The 16974-nt window shown below is 46.3% G+C and overlaps 1 protein-coding gene across 2 annotated transcripts in view; it reads left to right on the top strand.

Moving 5' to 3' along the window:
* Nucleotides 1–16694: 16694 nt before the first annotated feature.
* The window catches only part of TBC1D24 (TBC1 domain family member 24), a 55102-nt gene continuing 54822 nt past the window's right edge, over nucleotides 16695–16974 (top strand). Inside the window, exon 1 of one of the 2 annotated variants that reach the window (XM_025204396.1) lies at nucleotides 16695–16715. The gene's annotated coding sequence lies outside the window, so the exon portion shown is untranslated. Of the gene's footprint in view, nucleotides 16716–16879; nucleotides 16943–16974 lie in introns of those variants that run through there. The other variant, XM_006015580.3, reaches the window with a different exon arrangement.

Genomic DNA, 16974 nt, shown 5'->3' with positions numbered 1-16974 from the left:
CCCCCCGTCACTGACTGGCCACTGGTGGGGCAAGTGCCCACCCTGACTCAGGAGGCACCAGTCGCCCATGGGCAGGCTCTTGGGCTTCCAGAACCCGATCACATAGATGCCCCTAAATCAGCAGTAACACTTCAGATTTCATCCAAAAGCAAAGAGGAGGCTAACGCATTCTTTGGATAGTTGATGTAATATGCTTTTTGCAGCTACCACTGCCAAACAGGAGAGCATCTACGTTCCATAACACCTGAAACCTTTCAACAGTCTCAAGAGGTCACCCCTAGAAGAGTGCCCTGCAGCTATCCAAAGTAGAGAGCCCTAAACAGTTACAGTCTTGTGAATGTCCATGTGTATGCCAGGAGGAGCAGCTGGTAGAAAGCTGGCTATTTGCATGCATATGCCAGTCACAGAATAGGGACTGATGTAGCACCTACTTCCCAAGAGGGGAGACAAGCTTCACAAACCAGGAGGAGGAGGAGAAAAAGCAATAAGCAGAGTGAATGGGATGGGAAACCTGAACAATAAAATGCTAGAATAGTATCCTGCACCATGGTAAACTGACCTAGAATAGCAGTGTTCAACCTGCCACCCACGGAGCACTTGCTAGTTACCCATGAAGAGCTGTCTGGCTGGTCATATTGCAATGGCTCCCCTTTGTGTCCACCTGCTAAACTGCATAAAAAGTAGTGGCAGGCAAGGATATCTCTTATTAGACCAACTAGTTGGAAAAAAGTTCTTTGCAAACTTTCAGGCACAAACACCCTTTGTCAAGCATTGGGAGCCTGCAAGTAGTGGGACATACAGAAGTGTTTTCCTGACATATGTATGTCAGGCCTTGCTAGTTGCCACAGGGAAATTATTTGATTGCCCAAGGGAAAAAAGATAAGCCCCACAACAATATCACAAACTGGAGGGAGTGTGGCTTGTGAGACAAGCTTTCGATTAGGATGCTCTCTATGGAAAATAATTTACCATTATCTGCATGGTAGTTCCTTTTTAAACCACAGACGGTCATACTTCGCCAGACTTTTCTGCCTTCCAATAAAGGAATCATTCTGTGCATGCAGCACTGCCTGCTTCAGAGCTGGCAGTCCCTACAACGTTTTCTTCTCATGCTGCAGAGATGGACTTGCTGTTCTTTAGCTGTATACAAGCAGCTTCCCAGCTCTCAAACACAAACGGGAACACTCTCAAGCTGTTACAGAGAGCTGCAGCACGTTCTCTAGCATTTGCACACAGCCATGACTTTACTGCACATCTTCAACCTCTTCTAGCCTTATACACCTGCACCCACTAACCATCTTACCTCACTGCACTCATCCCTACCAGAAACAAACTCTGTCTTGTGAATTGTGTGCAAGTGTTTTCTCACCCACCAGTGCTAATATTGTGCAATACCCTGCATCCTCCTTAAAAAGATCTCCAGGGACCCCAGGATGCTGTGGGACACTGGTTGAGAATCACTGCACTGAGGATTAGGAGACACTCCAGTAACATGAGCCAAATAGGTACTTAAGGTATGTAGAAGCTCCTCATTCTCTTCAGCAAGTTCAAGGAGGCTATCTGCAATAAGCTTGCAGAAGGTAAGATTCTGAGTGACAGCCAGCATGGCTTCATCACAGGCAGGTCTTGCCTTACCAACCTCATCTCCTTCTATGACCAGGTAACTCACCACCTGGACACGAGAAAGCAGGTTGACACTGTATACCTTGACTTCCAAAAGGCCTTTGATCTAGTACCCCACAATGTCCTGACGAGAAAATTGGAGGATTGTGGGCTTAACTCCAAGACAGTCAGGTTGTAAGGAGTGACCTAGAAACCACTACTCAGAGACGAAGCAGAAGAGAATGTTATGTGACGAATGCCCATCTGCAATGATAAGGAGGAGACAGTCCTAGATAAAGGGGGTTTGAAAACAAAAGCAGAAGCCAGGGTACTGGGTTAAAGGGATCATTAAAATACTAAAAATCACGCCCCTAGGTGGGGAAAAAGTATGCTAATGAAACATACATGTATGTAAATGAGATACATGGCTAAAACACAGGTATAGAGACATGCTCAGTAAAGAACTCCTTGCGTCACTCCTTTATAACCAATCAGCAAACAAGGATGCTTATGAAGGCTCAAAAACTCCTGTATAAAAGATGCTTAGAAATAGTAATCTGGTGTGCTTGTTACGTGAAATATTCCGCTCGCACCTTTTATTGCTAGCAATAAACCTTCTTTGTACTTTCACCCCTAACAATAACAGCATAGCATCTACCTGCTCCTGACCTGAGGTGGATTATTCCAGCCCACATCAAGAAAAGGTATAAAGGAAGGGCCCTAACAGCAAGGAGAGCTGGAAGACTCTGGGTGAGGAGACAGCAGGATGTCTGTCTGGAGAAGGAAGAGAAGAGATCAAGGAGAAATGACTGAGGTAAGCCTGGGAGGCTTGCCAGGCCATGAGAAAGTCTAGCTTAGTGCTGAGCCTCCTCAGACAGGTGATAGCTCCTCTCTACTCAGTACTGCTTAGAATAGTGAGGTAATAGATTGACTAGGGAAATTGGTGGCTCTGAATTATTGGAGGTTTTCAAGAAGTTCGGTAAGTATTGATCAGGGTTGATCTAGAAATACCTATGGCTAGAGTGGTCTGTAAAGAGGAACAGTGAGAAGTCCAGGGATTGCCTCCCCCAAAAACACACTTGAAATGCTGGGAGTTAATGAGAAGAGCTCTGCAGCCTGAAGCAGGTGATTGTGGGAGTGGACCATGCAGGAGAATGAAGCACATCTGGCTTAGTTGTGATATAAGATTAAATGAACTTGGATAAGTTTATGAAGATGATACACAACCATGCATTCTGGCTTCCTGGTAAGAGGGTATGTTAGATTATACTTACTGTTCCCAGGTTGCAGAGCAGGACGAAGGGTGCTTGGTATTTCCCATGCTTCTGGGCTTTGCTGGTTATCACATGAAACTGGGGCAGATTTTTTCCCTCTCTCCTGTTTCTACAGGTGTCAGGGTCTTATTTTCCATTTTTTGCCCTCCTTAGAAGCATTGGGGTTGCTGGGAATGTTGACTGGGGTGTGCCAGTGCTCCTGCTGGGACCAAAACTCAGAGATTCCTGGCTAGAGGGTCTTGTCCCTCTGTTCAGGGTCAGACTGATTGCTACATTTGGGATCAGGAGGGAATTTTACCCCGTGATCAGCTTTGTACAGGTTGGTACAGCTTGCAGAGCTTGGTACTGCAGCACATTGAGCCTGGTACAGGTTGTGGGACTTTTTTGCTTTCACCTATAGTCTGGGGCATAGTCCCTTGAATCTTTCACATGAATTTTAACAACCCTTGCAGCAACAGGATACTGACCACCATTTTCCCTCTGCTTTTCCTGCAGCAGGCTAGGGGTGTGCTCCAGGGTGGATTTTGTAGTTTTAGTAATAGGTTAGACAAGTTTTATTCCAAATACATGGTTTGGCTTGGATAGGGATGATCCTACCTTGAGCAGGAAGCTGTACTAGATAATGTCCAGAGGTCCTTTCCAGATTGATTTTTCTATGATTCTAGGCCTAAAAATAGATGTCGCTGAATTAAATAGATCAGTTCTGCCACAACGTGGATTCCATTGATAGTGTGGGATAAGGGGCAATGTGATCTTAGGAGGTGGTTTGGGGTAAATAGAGAAAGCCCCACTTTCCTTCTGTCCCAAAGTCACTCCGAGAGATCCCAGAAGAGGGTCTGGGAGACTAGAGATCTCTAGGGATGAGTCTGGCAATACAGGGAAACCCTCATTTTTTCTTTTACCCAGATGGTCCCTGGAGATTCCAGGAGTGGGCCTGGATAAGCAAGCTCCATCATGGAGACACAGGGCACCAGAGATTCTCTGGGGCTCATGCCTCTGTACTCTCCTATCATAGAGCTAGTAGACAATAACTGCCACAATAAAGTGGCAGAGACTATTACTACTTTTCATTATGCCGCTGATTTTCCTCCTACATGGCACAACAAAGGGTAGGAACATCTATTTGCTCACCATTTGTGGTGCCATAAAAAAAAAATATGATGGCACACTTGAGGTGTCAAGTGACATGTTTCCACCCTATGAGTGTCTGTAGACATGCGGGGTGCTACTCCGACATGCTGTAATTACAACATGTTGGAGCAAACTTGATTAATCAAGTCTGCTATGGCATGCTAATGAGTGTGCTGCAGCAGCCTCGGCATCTTGTGTATTTACCCTCCCTGCACTTCAAAATTTCAGTGAGGGCACTTTAACTAAAGTTCTTTGAATGAGATTTAGTTAAAGTGGTGCCACCGCTATTTTGTAGTGCAGGATGCTGAATACACGAGGTGCTGTGGGCGCTTTAATTAGAATGGCTCTTGGAGTCTCTCTAATTAAAGTGCCCCCTCACTTCCACCTACATGGGTAAAGATGCCTTATGATTCTAAACAAGAGGACTTAATGGAGTGAGAGAAAAATCAATGCTAGCATATGAGGGGGACAGGCAAAGCCACAAACCCTGTCAACTAGATGCTCCTTCTCTCCACGCTACTTCTACACTGAGCAATATAAAGACATGGCAGGCAAGACTAGCAGGGCCACCTGAGGAGAAGGGCTGGCTAGAGTGGAGCTTCCTGAGCCAGAGGAAGGTGTGAGTTTTTACAAGACGTCTTCACATCCCTCTTAGAAATATAGTTAACTATAGTATTTTAATAAGGATTTTTAATTTTTGCCCACAATTTTTCATAGTGGTTCTAGAAGTTAGGAATTTAAATTATATAAGCAGATATCATATAAAAGAAGGGTCAGAAGATAATTAGAGAGACCACCTTCTCTGTCCATTCTTCTACTGAGCCAGGATCATGTATACCCAGAGTGTTCCTGACAGATGTTTGTCTAACCAGGTCCTGAAAATTTCCACGTAAGGGAATTCCACAACCTTCCTACGTAGCCTGTTTCAGTGTTTAAAAATGCTTATATTTAGATAGATCTTTCTACGTTAACCAAAACCTTCTTTGATGCAATTTTAGCTAGGTACTTCTTGCCTGCAAGGGATACAACATAAAGAGTATTAAAAAAAATATTATTTGTGGAAAATTACCTAGTTAAGATGCTTCACTTTGATTCTGGAAAGAGTTGAGAGGAACCTCAAATAAAATCCAAGGCTTCAGACTGGGGCCCGAGACTTCCTAAGAATGGTTTCATTTGGGTCAAGCATGTATGTATTTAAGCAAAAGGGACTCACTAGTTTATGAACTATTTACTCGGGTTTTTCCATAATTCCACATAACTTTACACTTATGATTCTCCCTTTAAGACGATAAGATTATTAAACCTTCTATGCAGGATATTTGGTCATATGCACAATCTGAGAAAGAAGCACAAGTGCACACTCTTAAAGAAAGAAAACTGATTCCAGGTCTTAAGGAAAGGCAAAGGAGAAAACAAGCATAGTGCATACTTCAACAGGAAAGGACTTTTGAGGCCTTTTCCAAAAGGTGCTAGCTATGTTTACTCTGGGAGAGTTTTGTGACCCAGAGAGCTAATCTTAATTCTTGATGCTCCTAATCTACAAATATTAACCCTAAAGAAATTATCATTGCACCATTAACAGAACAATCCTGAAAGAGTTTAGGGTATCTTAAAGCCCTGGAAAACTAAAGTAGATATTAATTTGAATTGTTTGTTATGAATAGTGTGTGGTTATTCTGAAAAAAAATTGTTAAAAATCTTTGGTTTCTTTAGTGTCTTGGTCATAAACCCCTGCTGTAATTATGGATGTGAACAAACATAATAATTAAAATGTTTCAAATGCCTTTGTCATATTTCAAATGACCAGCTGTACATACCTAACAAGCCTTCTGAAATGTTTCAGAAGATGATACATTCCAAAATATTAACTCTTTAAATAAGTACTATTTTGGAGTGTTTAACTTTTGCTTATATATGCACAGAAACAGCACATGGTAGTTGTGCCAGGTCAACAGCCAAAGCCAGAGCCAGAACTAGAACCACAGCTAGAGCCAATCTTACCCCCTGCCCTCCCTGCTAGATCTCTGGTGGCCCCACCAGAGCTGGAGCTGGACCTTCCAGCCCCAATCCCCACTACTTCTGCCCACAAGGCAAAAAAGAGCAGAGCTTCAGAAGATTTGGAAGCCCCTGCTTCCCCCCTCCACTCAGTTTCTCTCTCCTCTCCAGCTCTCAGATTTCCCCTCCCCTCTGCTTCCAGTTTCTGGGGTGGGAGAATGAAGAGGAAACCAAGAGATCTACTACAGGCTGCTCTACCCTGGCTAGTATTAGAGGGGATGGCAGAATTTTGAAATGTTCCAGGCAGGAATGGAACAGAGGCATAGACATGTCCCCCCCTTGGCTGAATGTTTTCCTTTTTGAAGTGTTGCCAAGCAAGTTTCACTTGGAAATGTTTCAGTTGTTACTGCCTCCACCATATGAGATGCTTTGAAACTAGAACTGAAATTTTTCTTCCAAGCTAAACATTGAAGGACAAATCTTGGAATCATTAAAGTCAAAATTCCAGATGAAATCAAACAGGAAAAAACTTCACGGCATTGCCCTAAATATTCATTTCAAGAACAAGGAAAAACTGCTTGTAAATCTTGCAGCTGAATGGTCACATACATTTGTATAGATACTTACTTTGGCATTCTGTATATGGTGGGGCATGTTCCCATATTCCGTTATTACACTGGAATATAACACGCCCAAGTTTTATATACCCAGGTCGACACACATAAGTTGCTCGAGTACCATGTGGGTAAGATGCCTTATTCCATGTTTCTGTGAGTACTTCTTTTCTTCTTCTAGGAGGTGGGGTTTTACACTCTAAAAATTAAATAAATATGAATAATTAAGTATTAAAATACATAGTAAATGCCGTCAAAATTAAAGAAAGGAAAAGTAGTAAGAGCTATGAAGGGAAGCTGGGGTCCAACATGTGCAGCTTCTTGATTTGAATTATAATATACTGTTACACCTCAGCTCTGTGTTCTTGGGCAACCCTGGCACAGGATGCAGTCTGCCTGACTCACAAAGGACTCACCCCCCTCCCTCCCCTCCTCTACCTAAATGAAACTGATTAAGATGCAGTGAGAGACACACCTAAGACCCTCCAGATAAGGGTGACAAGAGTGAATCAACTGCTTAAATTAAAAATGCTCCAGAGGGGGGAATGTAAGGAGTGACCTAGAAACCACTACTCAGAGACGAAGCAGAAGAGAATGTTATGTGACGAATGCCCATCTGCAATGATAAGGAGGAGACAGTCCTAGATAAAGGGGGTTTGAAAACAAAAGCAGAAGCCAGGGTACTGGGTTAAAGGGCTCATTAAAATACTAAAAATCACGCCCCTAGGTGGGGAAAAAGTATGCTAATGAAACATACATGTATGTAAATGAGATACATGGCTAAAACACAGGTATAGAGACATGCTCAGTAAAGAACTCCTTGCGTCACTCCTTTATAACCAATCAGCAAACAAGGATGCTTATGAAGGCTCAAAAACTCCTGTATAAAAGATGCTTAGAAATAGTAATCTGGTGTGCTTGTTACGTGAAATATTCCGCTCGCACCTTTTATTGCTAGCAATAAACCTTCTTTGTACTTTCACCCCTGGTATCTTTATTGGCCTTTGCATACCGGGCACAATCCCAGACTTGAGCTGGGGCTCAACAAGGTGAGTGAGAAACTGGGTGCAGGACAGAACCCAGTCATAGTGAACAAATCTGTGTCATCCTGGTGAGAAGTTGACAGCAGTGTCCCGCAGGCAGGGCCGTCCCTAGGGGGGTGCAACTTGGGGTGACCACCCTGGGCCCTGCACTTTGGGGGGCCTGCAGAGCCAGGTGGAGTGGCTGTAGCAACTCTGCATCACTGGCTTCACATCTGGCTGCTCACTACCCCGCCCTTCCCACCCCCCCGCACCACTGGTGCAGCCACCAATGGCGGTGGCAACTTCTTCATATCCAGGGCATGCGGGAACGGGGTGGGGCCCTGCATGAGCTGATTTCCCGGACCCTGCACCCTGCTCGGGTCGGCTCTGCCTGCAGGGGTTGGTGCTCCGTCCAGTACTTTTCAACATCCTTATTAATTTTTTGGATGTGGGGGTGAAGAGCTCACTGGCCAAGTTCACGGATGACACCAAGTTATGGGGGAGCGTGGTCATGCTTGACGACAGGCTAGCAAGTTTGGCGGATTGGAACCTGATGAAGTTCAACGTCGAGAAGTGTAAAGTGCTCCACCATGGGATGAGCAACCCCCAACACACTTACAGGCTTGGCGACACCAAACTGACTAGCACCATGAATGAAAGGGACCTGGGGGTAATAACAGACCACAGTATGAATATGATCTGGCAGTGTGATGCTGTAGCCAGTAGGGCAAATAATACTCTGGCATGCATCAATCGATGCATCTCCAGCAAAACCAAAGAGGTGATTCTTCTGCTCTACTCAGCACTGGTGAGACTGCAGCTGGAGTACTGCATCCAGTTCTGGGCACTGCACTTTAACGACATGGACAAGCTTGAGGGAATCCAAAGAAGAACCACTCATCTGATCAATCTTAAAAGTCAAGCCATACAAGGAAAGGCTGAGGGATCTGGGACTCTTCAGCCTGAAGAAAAGAAGGCTGAGAGGGGACCTGATACCAACTTACCGCTACACTAGAGAAGTACATCAAGACCTCAGTGAGCAACTGTTCACCAGGGCATCCGAGGGGAAAACCAGGACTAATGGTCACAAACTCTTGGAAAATCGATTTAGGCTCAACATTAGGAAAAACTTCTTCACCGTCAGGGTGTCCAGACTATGGAATAAGCTCCCTCCAGAGGTGGTGCAATCACCTACCCTGGAAATCTTCAAGAGGAGACTAGACAGTCACCATGCTGGGGTCCCTTGACCCCCCGTTATCTTTTCTGCTTGGTGCAGGGGGCTGGACCCAATGATCTTCCAAGGTCCCTTCCAGCCTTACAGTCTATGAATCTATGAACATAAATTCACTCCCACCTTTTCATTTCTTCTCCCAATCTGTTTTTCCTAGTCCTGTTCCCCCATTGCTCCCTTCATCTCTGTCTGCTTCTCTCTTTGAGGCAGAGAATGCATCTCTTCCTGTGTAAGAGCCTTCTTTTACCCTACAGAAATGAAAGTAATAATAAATTATATTTATCACATGATGTATAATGCAACATATGCCTTAATGAAAAGCTGATTTTTCACTACATCTTCTGAAAACGATTCTGTCATGTGCTCAAATGACATAAATTTGTAACTTCCCACACCAATGCTTAGTGAGCCACGAGTAACCCCTGAAATAAACAGCACATTAACAAGTCTGTTTTTCTTTCAATTTTGAATAGCTCTGGTACGCTTTCCAAAAGAGGCTAAAGTCCAGCATTTTGAGATTAAATAGTTGAGTTAATAGACCTTCTTCCAAAACACTACCCATATCACAAATGGACCACTGATCCCCTTATAGCCTTTGATCTTATGTAGGGGCTACAACATTCATTGTTGAGTACTGATTATCCTGTTATTTCTATCTCATTTCACTTTTCTGTCTAGTACCTTCGGGTGGATACTAGGAACTCCTAAAACAACATTTATTCCACACAGCAGTCAACCGGAACAGTCATTCCCAATTATGCTTATGCTCTATTATCATGTCTTGTACTGTTTTTTCCTGTAATTTTAGATTGCAAGCCCTCCAACATACAGATTTGTTATCTGGCCGGCACTTTCTTTACAAAGTTATATATATTTACAGTGCTGTAAAAAAAAATAGTGCTTATTGGTCACTTATACATTTGCAGGTATAAAAGCTTGTGTGTAAAAATACTTGAAAGCCTATGACTGTACCAGAAACTTTTATCTACTGATGCACTACAATGTTGCTGCCTCTGCAACCACTTTTGGATTAATCATCAGTCTTAAGAAAACTCAGGTTATGAGTCAAGTCCTTAGAAGAAAGTACACTGACCCTTCTAAAGCCATCAGTTGAAATGAACTTCCAAACATTCATGAGTTCACTTACCTTGGAACTATTTTGAATAAGCATGCCAACATTAACAGGTGGTAGTCTCCCATATCCGTAAAGCGAGTGTGACCTTTGAAAGGCTTACAAAATGAGTATAAAATCAGCTGAGTACTATAGTGTCCCCCAAATTAAAGATGCAGAGAGGTGTTGTGGTTACCACACTGCTGTATGGGTGTGATGCATGGCTATCATACAACAGGCACATTTGTCAGCTGGAAGTTCCATTGGAAGCACTTTCATGTTCTACTCCATAAGTGGGGGTACAACGTGACCAATAATGAAATCCTGCAGCATGCTAACTCATAAAGACATTAATAATACAGGTGAAGCTACAATGGGCTGGACATAGAATCACAGAATCAGAGAAAATTAGGGTTGGAAGGGACCTCAGGAGGTCATCTAGGCCAACCCCCTGCTCAAAGCAAGACCATCCCCAACTAAATCTTCCCCACCAAAGCTTTCTCTAGCCAGGTCTTAAAACCCTTGAAGGTTAGAGCTTCCACCACCTCTCTGGGTAACCTGTTCCAGTGCTTTACTACCCTCCTAGTGAGAAAATTCTCCTCAGTATCTAACTGTAACAGGGAACCCTAGCCGTGCTACTAGGAAGCAGGACGGCTCCTTTAAATCCAGAACTTTCTGGGAGCAATCGTTCAGTCCAGCAGGGTTTAAGGATCACACCCAGCTGGCTGGTCAGGTGACCAGAAGGAAAAGGCCAGAACCATATAAACCTCAGGCGGAGAAGGCCAGGATGGCGGCACAGAGGGGAACTCCTGATGACTACAGAGAAGCTGCAGCCGCTTCCTCAGGAAGAACGCGACAAGCTGGGAGACGGAAGCCCAATCACGTGTAAGCAGGCAGTTTGCCTCTCTTACCTTTATTTTCTTTATATGGCCACAGGGGCCTATTGTTTACGCTAATGTTAAGGGCAGTGGTTTGTGGCAGAGGCTGTAGGGGAGGAGGAGACCTCATTAGCGCTAAGGAGCACTGTGAGAGAGGGCTCAAGAAGCCCTGCTGCACTAGGGCCATGGGCCTCGAGTTGCGTGAAGGGAATCTAGGTCCTAGTGGGTGGACTTAGGCAAACGGCCTTAACTACAGAAAGGAGGGCAAAGCCGGAGGGGGCTGAGGCCCCAACAGCCTGGCACCACAGGGGGGCAGTGTAGAACAGCTAGTATGCCTGGTGTTGTGCAAAGTATGAAATGGAGGGCCATGAGCCCAAGTGGGTTAGAGAGTTAGAGCCTCTGGAGTCAAGCCCTGCTTAGTGAGTTTTGACAGGCCTAGCTAAAGAGAGAGGGGGTAAGCCTCAGCAGCTGAAACCCCAACATAAAGAGAAAATTATAAACCATCTGCGAGGCATGGGGCATGACAAGAGAAGGTCGGAGCGTGCGTTTTGCCCTTAAGGCAACAGCTCATTCTCCTACAGGTGGTAAGCCTTAGAGCCCATCTGGGAACCTGTGGGTCAACCTCCTGCTTTAAGAACAAACTGATATCGAGTTGTGGCAGGCACGCAAAGAGGGGAAGCTGGTCCCCAGAGGAAGAGGAAAATACAGCAGAACTTGAAGGGTGTCCCACTCACCGGCCTTTAAAAAAATGCTGCCGGAGACGGCACCCTGTTACATTAACCTAAATTTCCTGACCATTGCTCCTTGTTCTATCATCTGCCACCACTGAGAACAGTCTAGCTCCATCCTCTTTCAAACCCTACTTCAGGTAGTTGAAGGCTGCTAATAAATCCCCTCTCAGTCTCCTCTTCTCTAGACTAAATAAGCCCAGTTCATAGATTTCATAGACATTAGGGCTGGAAGGGACCTTGGAAGATCATCGAGTCCAGCCCCCTGCCCAAAGGGCAGGAAATCAGCTGGGGTCATAGGATCCCAGCAAGATAAGCATCCAATTTACTCTTGAAGGCGTTCAATGTAGGTGCTTGAACCACCTCCGATGGCAGGCTATTCCAGACTTTGGGGGCTCGGACACTAAAGAAATTCTTCCTTATGTCCAGCCTGAAATGGTCTTGCAGTAGTTTATAACCGTTCGACCTCGTCATCCCTTGGGGCGCTCTGGTGAACAGACATTTCCCCAGATACTGATGGTCAACCCTGATAAACTTATAAGTAGCCATCAGATCACCCCTGAGCCTGCACTTTTCCAGGCTAAAGAGCCTCATAGATCTCAGCCTGTCGTCATAAGTTCTGTTTTCCTGACCTCTGATCACGCGCGTGGCTCTTCTCTGGACTCTCTCGAGCTTCTCCACATCCTTTTTGAATTCTGGAGCCCAAAACTGGACGCAGTACTCCAGCTGTGGCCTCACCAAGGCCAAGTACAAGGGGAGAATGATGTCCCGGGATTTGCTGGAGAAGCATCTATGGATGCAAGCCAGCGTTTTGGTCGCTTTACTAGCTGCAGCATCACACTGCAGGCTCATGTTCATCTTGTGGTCAATGATGATCCCCAAGTCTCTTTCTTCCATAGTACTAGCCAGCGTAGCACTGCTGAGCTTATAAGGACGCTGCAGGTTTTTCTTCCCAAGGTGGAGAACCTTGCATTTTTCAGTGTTAAACACCATCAGGTTCTCGTCCGCCCATTTGCTGAGCCTGTCCAGGTCAGCCTGGATCACCCTCCTGTCTTCAGGTGTGGATGCTTTGCCCCAAAGCTTGGTGTCATCGGCGAACTTGGCCAGTCCACTTCTGACTCCAATGCCCACATTATTAATGAAGATGTTGAACAATATGGGTCCAAGGACAGAGCCTTGGGGGACCCCACTGGTCACAGGGCACCATGACGATTGACTTCTGTCAATTACCACCCTCTGGGTCCAACCACGGAGCCAATTTCCCAGCCAGCGGATCATGGTGGACCAAAGCCACAATTTGCCAGTTTTGCCAAGAGGTGATCATGGGATACCAGATCGAAGGCTTTTTTGAAGTCAAGATATATGACATCAATCTCTTCTCCCTTGTCCAGGTGATAGGTCACCTGGTTGTAAAAGGAAATGAGATTGGTCAAGCAAGACCTACCTGCTACAAACCCGTGCTGGCTATCCCTCAGGATGTTGGCGTCGGCCAGTCCATTAAGGATGGCATCTTTAATAAACTTTTCTAAGATCTTCCCCAGGATAGAAGTCAGGCTGATGGGCCTATAGTACGCCAGATCCACTTTCCTCCCTTTCTTGAAGATAGGCACCACATTGGCCTTCTTCCAGTCTTCGGGCACGACACCAGAGCGCCAGGAGTTCTCAAAGATCTGAGTTCCCTCAGCCTGTCCTCATAAGTCATGTCCCCCCAGCCCCCTCACGATTTTTGTTGCCTTCCACTGGACTCTCTCCAATTTGTCCACATCCATTCTGTAATGGGGGGCCCAAAACTGAACACAGTACTCCACATGTGGCCTCACCAGTGCTAAATAGAGGGGAAGAATCACTTCCCTTGACATAGTGGCAACACACCTACCAATGCAGCCCACTATGCCATTAGCCTTCTTGGCAACAAGGGCACACTGCTGGCTCAGATTCAGCTTATTGGCCACTGTAACCCCCAGGTCCTTTTCTTCAGAGCTGCTGCCCACCCAGTCTGCCCCCAGCCTGTACCCCCAGACGGGATTCTTCCGTCCTAAGTGGAGAATTTTGCACTTGTCCTTGTTGAACCTCATGAGATTTCTTTTGGCCCAATCCTCTAATTTGTCTAGGTCGCTCTGAATCCTAGCCCTACCCTCTAGTGTGTCTACTACTCTCCCCAGCTTGGTGTCATTTACAACCTTGCTGTTGGTGCACTTTAAGCCATCTTCTAGGTCATTGATGAAGATATTGAACAAAGCCAACCCCAGGACAGGCCCCTGGGGCACCCCACTTGCTACTAACTGCCAACTAGACATCAACCCATTGATTACTACCCTCTGAGCCGGATACTCCAGCCAGTTTTCTATCTACCTTATAGTCCATTCATCCACCCCATACTTCCTTAGCTTGCCTGTAAGAATGCTGAGAGAGACCATATCAAAAGCCTTCCTAAAATCAAGGTACACCACATCCACCAGTCTTCCTGCATCCAGAGCTAGTCACCTCATCACAGAAGGCAATCACATTGGTCAGGTATGACTTGCCCCTGGTGAATCCATGCTGACTGTTCCTAATCACCCCTTTCTCCTGCAAGTGCTTAGAAATGGATTCCTTGTGGATCTGCTCCATGATTTTTCCAGGGACTGAGGTAAGGCAGACTGATCTTTAGTTTCCTGGATCCTCCTTTTTCCCTTTTTTTAATATGACTTAAATATAGGCACTATGTTTGCCCTTTTCCAATCTTCTGGGATCTCTCCTGATTGCCATGAGTCTTCAAAGATAATGGCCAATGGCTCTGCAATCACATCAGCCAACTCCCTCAGCACCCTCAGGTGTATCCCATCCAGCCCCATGGACTTGCATATGCCCAGCTTTTCTAATTGGTCCCTAGCCTGTTCTTTTGCCACAGAGGGCTGCTTACCTCCTCCCCAAACTGTGCTGCCTGGTGCAGTAGTCTAGGAGCTGTGAAGACTGAGGTGAAATGGGTATCGAGTTCTTCAGCCTTTTCTGCATCCTCTATCACAAGGTTGTTTCCCCCATTCCATAAGGGACCCAACACTTTCCCTGATTCTCCTCTTGCTTCCGACATACTTGTAGAAACACTTCCTGTTACCCTTCACATCCCTTGCTAGCTGTAACTCCAGTTGCGCTTTGGCCTTCCTGACTTCACCCCTGCATGCCTCACCAATGCTCTTATAGTCTTCCCTAGTTATTTGTCCAACATGGGCAACTGGTACCACCTTAGTCAGGGAGGCACATGCCCCCCTGAGACCAGTCCCATCGACGGGGGGGATCCCCCTGCAACCCATCGCGCTGCCCAGAAGTGGCAGGGGGTGTCCTCCCATGGCCCATCCCACTGCCTGAGAGACGGGCCGTGACGGCCAATCACTGCACCCGCTTCCAGGAGTGCACAGGACTGCTTCTAGGAATGGCTGCAGTGATTGGCTGGTGCTTCCACGGGGAGCACCAGCACTTCCACCTGCCCCCCCTCCCCCGCCCATTGCCTAAGCAGCAAGCACAGCCAGTCAGCGGGTGCACTTGCGCTCTCAGGGGATGCACGTGCACCGCCTACGCATCATCACTGTGTCCAAGTTTCCACTTTTTATAAAGCTTCTTTTTGTGATTTAGTTTACTGAGGAGTTTCCTGCTAAGCCAAGCTGGTCTTCTGTCATACTTGCTGGTCTTCCTGCACATCGGGATGGTTTGCTTCTGCACTCTCAGTAAGACTTCTTTAAAGTACAGCCAGCTCTCCTGGACTCTTCTCCCCCTCAGACTAGCTTCCCAGTGGATCCTGCCCATGAGTTCCTTGAGCAAGTCAAAGTCTGCTTTTCTGAAGTCTAGGGTCCTTACTCTACTGCTCTCCATCCTTCCTTTCTTCAGGATGTGTGGGCTGAATGGCAGGAGGTAGGGCAGGGTGGCACTTTAGAGACTATGTCTGAGGTACATCTGCTTTCCTAGGCAATAACCTACTACATCAGATGCTATGACTTCAGACTAACATGGCCATCCACCTCTCTTATGACTTGGATGGACAATACATGAATGCTCAATGAGCTCCTGTACAGTGAACTGGGGCATGGGAAGCATGGTTGCCAAAGAGAGCACTTCAAGGACATTCTAAAGATATACTTGAATGAAAGAAACCTCCTAGCTAACTCTCATGTGCTTTTAGCCATAGTGAAAGATACAGGCCTTTTCTAACAGCAACATGTGCTGGTGTAGGAAAAGCCTGCAAGTCATCTGTGCCCTCACCCACTTGACTCATCTACTCCCAGTGCCACAGTCATCCTTAGCCATGGGGACCCACTCACCACAGTGATGAGAATGATGCATTTGTTAATACTCTTTAGTGGGGTGGTTACTTATCTAGTTGTAAACAGAAAGAGATTGCCAAGTCAAGTAAAATGAACACTATGGGTGTTCTTCATATTCAGTAGGAATTGGTTTCTGACCTAGCTATTCCAAACTAAAAAAAATGTTACTGAATAGCAAGCAATCCCTAGAACGATCGTTTTCACTAAAGTATTAGATATAATTGTCACTGATGTATATTTTTCCTTTCACTATTTCAAAGCATTTTACAAGGTTGAATAAATATTATTCATTTTACCATAATAAATATTAGGTCCATCGAGGGCTATTACATAAAACAATCAACGATGCATCCTCTGGCACCCCCAGATCAGTGATGTTTGAGAAGGGATAGACTACTTTAGACACGCCCCATTTGCCACTGTTTAAAACAAGATGCTGGGCTCAATGGACTGCTGCCTGACACAACTGGGCCCTTCTTTTGCCCTTACTATCACAACTTCACGAGGGGATAGCGAGAGAGACCAGAGGTCACACAGTAAGTCACTGCTGCAGCCGTGTGCCAAACTGAGGCCTCATCCCTCATTCTCCAGCACCCCACGAATGCCCTGCAGCTGCACTCAGGTGGCATCACTGCTCCTACATGTGACATTTCTGAAGCACTGGAAGAGTTGCGCATCATGGTCCCTCAGACGGAGCGTACAGAACAGCAGACCTGCCTCAGGGGAACGGAAACTGCCCTAGTTGCTGCCCGCAGGCAGGGAGAAAGGGAATGGACGGAGAGGCGAGCCCTTCTTGGCCCCAGTGCCCGCAGGCAACCCGCATCCTGCTCTGGGGTAAGCCCCCTCCACGCAGCCGAGCGGGGCACGCCCCGGCGCAGTAATGACGGTAGCACCCCGACTCCGCGCCCGGACAAGACCAGCGCGCTACCATCGCTCTTCCCGCGCCTGCAGGCCTCGCGCAAGCGCAGAAGGCTTCCGGCGGGGCCGTCCCTGTGCGCATGCGTTGCCGTGTCTGTTCTGTGGAGGGAAAAAACTGACTGTCGCGCCGGTCCCTGTCTGAGGTGCGTGTGCGCTTGCGCGGGCCTGGCAGGCC

Source organism: Alligator sinensis, unplaced genomic scaffold (assembly GCF_000455745.1).
Source record: "Alligator sinensis unplaced genomic scaffold, ASM45574v1 scaffold404_1, whole genome shotgun sequence".
Lineage (NCBI taxonomy): Eukaryota > Metazoa > Chordata > Crocodylia > Alligatoridae > Alligator > Alligator sinensis.
This window is presented reverse-complemented; position numbering and strand designations above follow the sequence as displayed.